The sequence below is a fragment of the Centroberyx affinis genome, unplaced genomic scaffold (assembly GCF_046629955.1).
Source record: "Centroberyx affinis isolate AG114_WGS23_722 - 3 ecotype Tasmania unplaced genomic scaffold, CSIRO-AGI_Caff_v1 ptg003775l_1, whole genome shotgun sequence".
Classification (NCBI taxonomy): Eukaryota; Metazoa; Chordata; class Actinopteri; order Beryciformes; family Berycidae; genus Centroberyx; species Centroberyx affinis.
In genome coordinates this window covers 45,065-55,000 of record NW_027281650.1, presented here as the reverse complement: position 1 = coordinate 55,000, position 9,936 = coordinate 45,065, and positions in this window count along the sequence as shown.

The window sequence follows — 9,936 nt, the reverse complement described above, 5'->3', positions numbered from 1 at the left end:
TCTGCATGCTGCTGGACAGTAGAAACAGATAGACAACAGCAAACAGCATCTAATGCAAACATAACTGGAGTTAAACATGTATTTATACAAGTTAGAGGGAGAGTCAGAGCTCGATGTCTGAAGACAAATGTGAAGAACTTGTAAACGGTGCAAGATATTTTTCAGTATTGTATGGTGAGGTTATGAAAAGCTGCTGAAGATCAACACTGTTAGCTTAAAGGTAGGGACAGGACGATATATATAGAAATTCAATATATCGCGATACAAAACAGTGCCAGTCCAAATGTTGTGTCAGGAACATGAATGGTGATATCAGCTCCATGTTATTCTGCTGTCAGGAACATGAATGGTGATATCAGCTCCATGTTATTCTGCTGTCAGGAACATGAATGGTGATATCAGCTCCATGTTATTCTGCTGTAGTAATCACTAATGAGACTCTTGACCATCACAGTTTCACAAGCTCTCCATCCAAATTATATTATTGTCACTTTGTAATGACATTTTTAAATTGTTGTTTACATTCTAGCAGCCAATGGCATCGCTGGAAAGATTTCAGTCTCAGAAATAAACAGAATTCTGCACAGTCAGACTTTGTTGTCACTGAACTTTTATTGATCACATCGTATCCTGATTGTATTGATCCTGAACCTCATATCGCATATTGAATCGTATCAGGAGAGAAACAGATCGTCCATCACTACTTAAAGGTAAATTTCACTTGTAATACACCTGAGCTCGACTCCGCCCCCAGTGTTTGGTGAAAGAAAAACAAGAAGAAGAAACTGCACGGCAAAAACAAAATTACAGCTGAGTTCAGTTCAGTTCACATGGGATTAGTTTTATCAGGACCTCTGTCTTCACCAAAAACAGGAGGGAATCAGCGCTGGAATTTTTACTTTACAAGTTAAAGACAGCAGATTCACCCAGAATTTAAATCACTGACGATCTTCAAACTTAGTACAAATCACTGAATGTTCACAGGTTGTATTGGTCCCATGAAAACACGGTTTATGTTCAAATATTAGATTTTAGTTGATATGAATGTCACAGCTCTTGTGTTGGCTAGCTACAGCTTTCCCTTCAGACTTATGGAATCAGTAAATTAAGTTTGTTTGAAGTCAACACCCCTCCCCCCGTCCCCTTTGGCTCACTGTTAGGAGCTATCTGAGTGACAGAGAGCAAAGGGTGCAGTGGGGTTCCTGTGTCTTTGATCCCTGTGCAATACCAGCCGGTGTCCCCCAGGGGGGGCTACTATCCCCATTGCTCTTTGTCATTTGCATCAACAGCCTGGATTTACATCTGCCTCCTTCTGTTATCCCTGTGAAATATGCCGATGACCTTACAATCACAGAGCTCCTGATGGGGTCTATACCTGGCCTGTCTCAGAAGGCCTTGGATTCTGTGGTTGAATGGGGACAAGAGTTTTCACTGGCAAAGAATGGAGCCAAGACCATGGATATGGTAATCAGTGCCAGGAGAGAGGACAACATCCCCTCTCCTCCGCCTCCAACAATTTCTGGACAAAACATGAGTAGAGTCTCCACCTTTAAACTGCGCGGAGTTCAGATATCATCTGATTTGTCATGGGATGCCCATGTTAAGTATATGCTCTCAAAGACACGGCCAAGGATCTATTACCTCAGTGTTGCCAAAAGAGCCGGTCTTCCATGTGACGTTCTAAAACAAATATACCTGACCTTCATCCATCCAGTCCTTGAGTATGCCAGCCCAGTTTGAGGCGGGCTGACAAAAGGCCTCTCCGAGGATCTGGAGTGGGTACAACAGTGATGCTGCAGGATTATTGGCATTCCGTCTTCTTCTCTTCCATCTTTGAGTGAAAGGCGTGATGAGGCCACCCTGCGTACCCTCACCAACATACTCAAGGATAGCTCATCTCCTCTGCATGGTTTTCTGGCTGCAGCCTCAACACCCACTTACTCGCTTCGTCGGCACAGGGAGTACGTAATGCCCATGAGCAGAACCAAAAGACATAAACTCTCCTTTATTCCTCGTGCTCTTAAAATGTTTTTTAAATGACCTATTTATTTTAGGGTTTAAGTTCTTAATTTCATGCTGCCCAGGATGTTGATCGCTGTAATGTCTGACGCATTTCAGGATTCACAGTTTAAAAACTGTGTTTTTATGCTGTTGTACCCTGCCATGTCAAACATTAATAAATGAAACTGAAACTGAAACTGAATCTACTAAGTATGAAGCTTGACATTAAACACTTGACCACGTCATATAATATATAACAAAATTTCCATAACATTTCCAAAACATTTTGAACGTGTAATTTTTCCATAATGTTTTAACTTCCAGGATTTTCCAGGATTTATTGGCTAAGTCTCCCTTGAAACAGATTCTTTACCTGAGTGGGAAACCTGATTAATTAAAGCTGCAATTACAAATAAAAAACAGATTCTCAACGAAAATAGAGCTGAAACACTGGGTTCTGAAAGTAAATCTGCCATTAATTTTTTTAAATTATTTATTAATTTATTATTAGCTGGAACATTAGAACAGTGTGAAGTCGACTTGAAACGACTCTTATATTTCCTGCAGAAGCCGTCAGTCAATCTGATTTCAGCTTCACTAAGAAACTGTTTTGTTCCTGAGTTCCATGTGAAACACGACACTACCCATGAGCCTCAGCGAGGTCCCACCAATCAGAGACGTCGGAGCTAAGCTTTGCAGTAAATACACTCAAGAGCTAGAAGCTAGAGCAGCGGGTGGGGGGGTTCACAGGGTGGAGACCTGGATCTACTGAAACACAGAGGAGGAACACAGCATCATCATTATTATTATTATTATTATTATTAGTAGTAGTAGTAGTAGTAGTAGTAGCAGTTGGATGAGAAGAAGTAGTAGAAGTTGTAGTCTCTAGTAGTAGTGGTTGTAGTACTAGTAGTAGCAATAGCATTAGCATTAGCAGTAGTAGTAATAGCGTAGTAGTAGCAGAAGTGATAGTATAGTAATAGTGGTAGCAGTGGCAGTAGTAGTAGTAACAGTTGTAGTACTTGTAGTAGTATGACCTGTGGTGCGTTCAGGCTCTCAGGTGGCTCCGGGGTCAGAGGTCGTTCACCTGGCAACAGAGACGGTTCCTCTTCCAACACAGAGCTGAAACACCCAAAACTACCAACAGATGGTCAGGGAGTTAGTTCAACTTCCAGACTGTCTGAGAGTCTGTTGCTGCTCTGAATCAGCAAGTTGTTCGGCCTTAGCTTTTAGTATGCTGATCAGTGATTGGTCGACTCACGCATCAATCATTTATTCGATACTTTCTCGGTTACTCGGTTCACCAATGGAACTGAATCAAAATCTCAAATCGGTTCCAAGTGAGCCGACGAGCTCGTCCTGTGGGTCCTACTGAAGGAAAGAGGCGACGCCAACGTCTTCAGCTGGTTGGCCACTCTCCAAAAAAACTGAGCCAAATCAACCACAGTCGCAATGAACTGATGAACTCTTAAAGTTCCTTGTTCATTCATTCATTGCTGTCATTAAATGAAAGTCAAAGATCATGACCGGGGTTTAGATTTCAGGTCAACAAAAATAATACTGCGAATGCTATTAAAGACATAATCCGCAAGGTTTTTGGGGGAAACACACTTAATAAATGGCAGGAAGACAAATGTTAGCCTGACTCAATGGACGCTTAAGGTTTCAGAAAATAAGAAACAAGCAGGATCTCAGTGAACGAGATCTTTGGCTAGGCTACGTTTATTCCTTGTAAAACTTTGTAAAACTTTTAAATGTTTTTACAAAGTTTGAAAAACCATCCTTGTTAATTTACAAGTCGTGATATACATTTGTGAAACATGTTTTGTGCATTTATTTCTTTTTAAGACAAATCTGACTCCATACCCAAAGGGTTGTAGAATTTTCTCAACCAGACGATGCATGTAGTGGTTCATATGTTTTATGTTTTATCTTGTTTTTATCTTGTGTCTTATGTGTCTTTGCTCTTTTATTGCACTCTGATGATACTTTTTCTTTTCTTCTTGCTTCTGTGTCCTGGTTCTTTTTACCCTGTCTCTTATGGGGTTTTTTTTGTTTTTTTGCCTGAATGACGTGAGGCTTGTGATCAAGAATTCCAATACATTTTCATGTAAATGGAAAATAAACTTGAAACCCACAGAAGAGCCATGTGACCTTTCATTTGAAGGTTAAACATTAAAATCACCAAAATTGGAGTTATGAGGTTTTCACATGACAACAGTGAAACATAAAAGCTTTCATGAACTGGGTGTAACACTAATTGTGTTACATGAATTTGTGATGATGATTTATTTATGACAAAATGTCAAAAAATAGTTTACAAACAACTAATACAAAATACACAATGCAAATGCATCTTACACAATGCAATGCAAGTAGGATGATTTCACTAAAAGAAAATCCTAAAATAAGCTTGATAAGTCTGGAGACATGAGAAAATAACTGAAAAGTTTGTCACTTTTTGCAGTGTAATAATACACTCACCTGTTATTGCTGCAATAAGAATGATTTTCAGGGCGAACGAGATGAACATGAAGGGCTCGCTTTGCCAAAACAGCAAACATGGCAAAATCTCCTGGTGTTGTTCCAAGTCGAAGCCACCAGCTACAACATGAAAAGTCACAAAATGATGGTACATCACTGAAGAATTTCATGACAAATTGAGATTTCCACCAACTGAAAAATATGAAAGTAAAACTGACTGTTGAATATTAAAGTTATAAGCTACCTGGAGACCTTTATCACACCATTTTTACATTTTTACATCCTAGTCATTTCTGTGACTCGACTGTCCGGAGAGACTCAGCTGAGGTCAGCAGCAGAATAAACTTGACTTGAAACTGTGGCATACTGAGCGTATTGAAATTTGAACAGAGTTTGTACTGCACACAATGACTGAGACTGAGACAGTAAATACAATGGATGCGCATGGCCATTTAAAGTTATGATGTTGCTATAGTGCCATGGGTGAAATGACACCAAATTGTTCATGCCATCTCAGAGTTCACCCGTACACGTCTACCAAATTTGGTTGAGGTAGCCCAAAGCGTTCATGAGTTCATGAGGCCCCGCCTATAAATTTGTAAAGCCAATTGTAGCAAAACGGTGTGGAATATCAAAAAACTGCTCAATACATTTTGTGCAGGACAGTCCAGATAGGAGTAAAACAGTTTAGAAAAAATTAAAGATGGCAGAAAATCTAGTTAAATGGGAAAGGCCTATATGGATAGATACGGAATGGCCCAAGGAATCCAGGGAAAAAAATGGTATTCTAAGACTTACGGTTCAAAAGTTATGGACCAAAACTCAAAATGGGCTGATATAGCGCCACCATCAGGCTGATTCATGAATGTTTTTTTTGCCTGAGTAGTGGGTGAGACTTTGAACCTATCTGCCAAGTTTGGGAGCTGTAGCTCTTACAGTCTCTGAGCTGCAGATCGTTTTATGGCAGAATAAAGATAATACGGAAGAATAATAATCCAAGCAAACAAGAAAAACAGACAACAACATCACAGGGAACCAAAGTAAGGAGGTCAAAGGTCACTCAGCTCAGAGGAGTTTCTCTGGAAAAGAGTCGCAGAAATGACTATGGTCTTATAGTTACTGATATGAACAGACTGTACGTGACTTTAACATTGTGATAAAGAGTAATTATGACAGATAAAGATTTGTAACTGACTGTTCAACAGGGTTACTTCAATTTAATCTCAATTCAATCAATTCAAGAAGAGGATTTTTCTTCAAAATTCAAAAGATTCTCATATCCAGTCTATGAGGAAATGACTCAGAATGGAGGTTCAGCTGTTAACTTTACTTTTTAATGTGAGAGAACAGAGAGAACCAACTTCAGCTCTCAAACTATTTATGCATGCTACATTTTGGTTTGTACACACATTTGAAGATGTTTGTGCATTCTGGAGTCTCCAGGTTTGAAAGAGAACTTTAGATTTAGACAAAATTTAAAAGTCTTTTTAAAAAAAATTCTGTAATTGTGTCCTTACCAGAGACGAGGCGGAAGGTGTCCCCGAATCTGAGGCTCCCATTTTCTTTCTTGGCACAGAAGTAAATCCTGTAATCATCTGCGGTGACGTTTTTAATCATGAATCTGTTTCCCACCAGCGCTGCGTATTTTGTTTCAAACTTGTAATTGTCCGGGGAATATTTGGCATCACCAGTTTTCTTATTGAAGGTGCGCAGGATGGGCACACGGAGCTGGCCTTTGAGCTGCACGTACCAGTAGATAGTTTCGACCTGCAGAGAGCAGTTCAAAGTTGCGTTGTGGCCCAGCGCCGCCTGAACCTCCGTCAGGTTCTCCGCTTCGACACAGATCAGGAAAACAGGGAAGATAACCCACAACAGCTCCATGTTCGTCTTCAGCCGCCACGAAAACCAGTCAACACAACAGACACATCCTGAGCGTCTGAGAGAGGAGCCGCCTGCCTGCTGCTTCACTTCCTATCTGACAAGTCTGTCAGATGTCTGCTGAACTTACTGAGAAAAATGACCAGGCCACAAAGACCAAGCATGAGATCAGACTGTTCAGAGACTCATGAACAGGAAGTGAAATGTACTTCTCAGCCATAGCATTAATTTTAAATCAAGTTACAGTATGCTTATTAATATTAAGAAAATATTAAGAAAGCAGCAGCAGGGTTCAACAGCTCCATCCTGCTGCCATTCACTGTAACATTAACAATAGGAGTCTAGTTAAGTTGACTGTCAGCTGACTGTCAAGTTCTGTCTCAACATGCAAGTAAACATGAAGTGCTGATCAACAGACTTCAGCAGCAGTGGACGACCAAAATAAAGTGATATCAGCAGCAGCAGTAGTAGTAGTAGTAGCAGCAGTATTAGTATTAGTAGCAGTAGTAGTAGTAGTAGTAGTAGCAGCAGTATTACTATTAGTAGCAGTAGTAGTAGTAGTAGTAGTAGCAGCAGTATTACTATTAGTAGCAGTAGTAGTAGTAGCAGCAGTATTAGTATTAGTAGCAGTAGCAGCAGCAGTAGTAGTAGTAGTAGCTGCAGTATTAGTATTAGTAGCAGTAGTAGTAGTAGTAGTAGCAGCAGCAGTATTACTATTAGTAGCAGTAGTAGTAGTAGTAGTAGCTTCAGTATTAGTATTAGTAGCAGTAGTAGTAGTAGTAGTAGCAGCAGTATTACTATTAGTAGCAGTAGTAGTAGTAGTAGTAGTAGCAGCAGTATTACTATTAGTAGCAGTAGTAGTAGTAGTAGTAGCTTCAGTATTAGTATTAGTAGCAGTAGTAGTAGTAGTAGTAGCAGCAGTATTACTATTAGTAGCAGTAGTAGTAGTAGTAGTAGCAGCAGTATTACTATTAGTAGCAGCAGTAGTAGTAGTAGTAGCTTCAGTATTAGTATTAGTAGCAGTAGTAGTAGTAGCAGCAGTAGTAGTAGTAGCAGCAGTATTAGTATTAGTAGCAGTAGTAGTAGTAGTAGTAGCAGCAGTATTACTATTAGTAGCAGCAGCAGTAGTAGCAGCAGTATTAGTATTAGTAGCAGTAGTAGCAGCAGCAGTAGTAGTAGCAGCAGTAGTATTAGTAGCAGCAGTATTAGTATTAGTAGCAATAGCAGCAGCAGTAGTAGTAGTAGTAGCTGCAGTATTAGTATTAGTAGCAGTAGCAGTAGTAGTAGTAGTAGTAGCAGCAGTATTACTATTAGTAGCAGCAGCAGTAGTAGTAGTAGTAGCAGCAGTATTAGTATTAGTAGCAGCAGCAGCAGCAGCAGTAGTAGTAGTAATAGTAGTAGTAGCAGTATTAGTATTAGTAGCAGCAGCAGTAGTAGTAGCTGCAGTATTAGTATTAATATTAGTAGCAGCAGTAGTAGTAGTAGCAGTATTAGTATTAGTATTAGTAGCAGCAGTAGTAGTAGTAGTAGCAGTATTAGTATTAGTAGCAGCAGTAGTAGTAGCTGCAGTATTAGTATTAGTAGCAGCAGTAGTAGTAGTAGTAGCAGTATTAGTATTAGTATTAGTAGCAGCAGTAGTAGTAGTAGTAGCTGCAGTATTAGTATTAGTAGCAGCAGTAGTAGTAGTAGTAGCTGCAGTATTAGTATTAGTAGCAGCAGTAGTAGTAGTAGCAGTAGTAGTAGCAGTAGTAGCAGCAGTATTAGTATTAGTATTAGTAGCAGCAGTAGTAGTAGCAGCAGTAGTAGTAGTAGCAGTAGTAGTAGTAGCAGCAGTATTAGTATTAGTATTAGTATTAGTAGCAGCAGCAGCAGTAGTAGTAGTAGCAGCAGTATTAGTATTAGTAGCAGCAGCAGCAGTAGTAGCAGTAGTAGCAGTAGCAGTAGTAGTAGTAGCAGCAGTATTAGTAGCAGTAGCAGTAGTAGTAGTAGCTGCAGTATTAGTATTAGTAGCAGCAGTAGTAGTAGTAGCAGTAGTAGTAGCAGTAGTAGTAGTAGCAGCAGTATTAGTATTAGTATTAGTAGCAGCAGTAGTAGTAGCAGCAGTAGTAGCAGTAGCAGTAGTAGTAGCAGCAGTATTAGTATTAGTATTAGTAGCAGCAGCAGCAGTAGTAGTAGTAGCAGTAGCAGTAGTAGTAGTAGTAGTAGTATTAGTAGCAGTAGCAGTAGTAGTGGTAGTAGTAGCAGTGGCAGAATGAAAGTAGCGACATGTAACTTCGAGAAAGTAATTAACGCATTAAGTTAGTTGTTACCACAAAAAAGTAATCTGATTACTCTAACGCATTACACAGTATCGCATTAACTGCTCAAGAGTTAATGTTATTGAGCCACCAGGACATTTACTCCACTCTTCACCTTACCTTGTTTACCTTCTCTTGGTTTTGGAGACTGTGAAAAATAGCGACTTCAATGGCAAAGAATTGAAATATGTTTGAAATGCCTTTACTCTCAGTTCCTCCCCAGTCCTACTAAACATTAGAAAGCCCTGTAATAATAACATGCCATGTCATGGGTTGGTCTGCTGCTCTTCACTGTTCAGCCTAAACAAGGCCAAACCTCATTGCTTTTATCATTATAATGTAAAGTGAAGAGGAAGCAAAAATAACCAGGGACCAGTGGATCAGCTTTTCTGACCTTTTCATCAGAATTACACACATTTTCTAATCCCATTCTGCAAGCGAGCATCGGACTGATTTAGCTGATTTTGAGTAAATTTTTGAAAAAGCTCTCAGACAGAATCATTCTGATCCAGATGCCACAAAGTGAAGAGTGCAGATCTTCAGTCCTTCAATAAAACTATCAGGCCATCTGGTGGATAAATAATGTTACAACATGCTGTTGGGACAATAAGACAGGAGTGAACTAGATGGTTTACATGTTAGTTTTAATCACTTACAATGCACAAGTATACAATGCAAAAGAGAAAATTCAAAGTGTCACTGCATGGCAAAAATACTTCAAAACAAAACTTCTCCAAACTGTTGTGATTTATTAAAGGATCCTGTAGATCTCCTGGTAATTGTAACAGTAATCATTTTAAATTATAGCAATACAGGATATTACTTGGTACCCTGCTTTAAAAAGGGCATCCTTAAAGGGGAATTTCAGCCAAAACTGAGTTCACATTCAGCATGCACACATTTTGAGACATTTTTTTTTTTTTTAGAGGAAAATTAAAACGTTTGGTATCAACAAATTGCATTGAATAGTTAAGATGGTTGAAAGAAAATATTTTTGGAAAACACTTCAATTTAACAGTTACAATTTCACCCAATAATGTTTTATGTTTTCGACAGCGGCTGTCCTGAAATTTATGAGGTTACTTTCCTCTAAATACAATGTATTGTACAATGCATTAGCTCATCATTACACATCAAATTTTCTTCCAACTATATCAAGTAATTTGAGCAGCAGTTTCCCTGTTTAGACAGAGAGGAGGAGGTTCAAACCAAACTTTACTGTTAAATAGGTGTATATTACAATATGGAAAATTAGCTAACAAGATGAAAAAGTCAT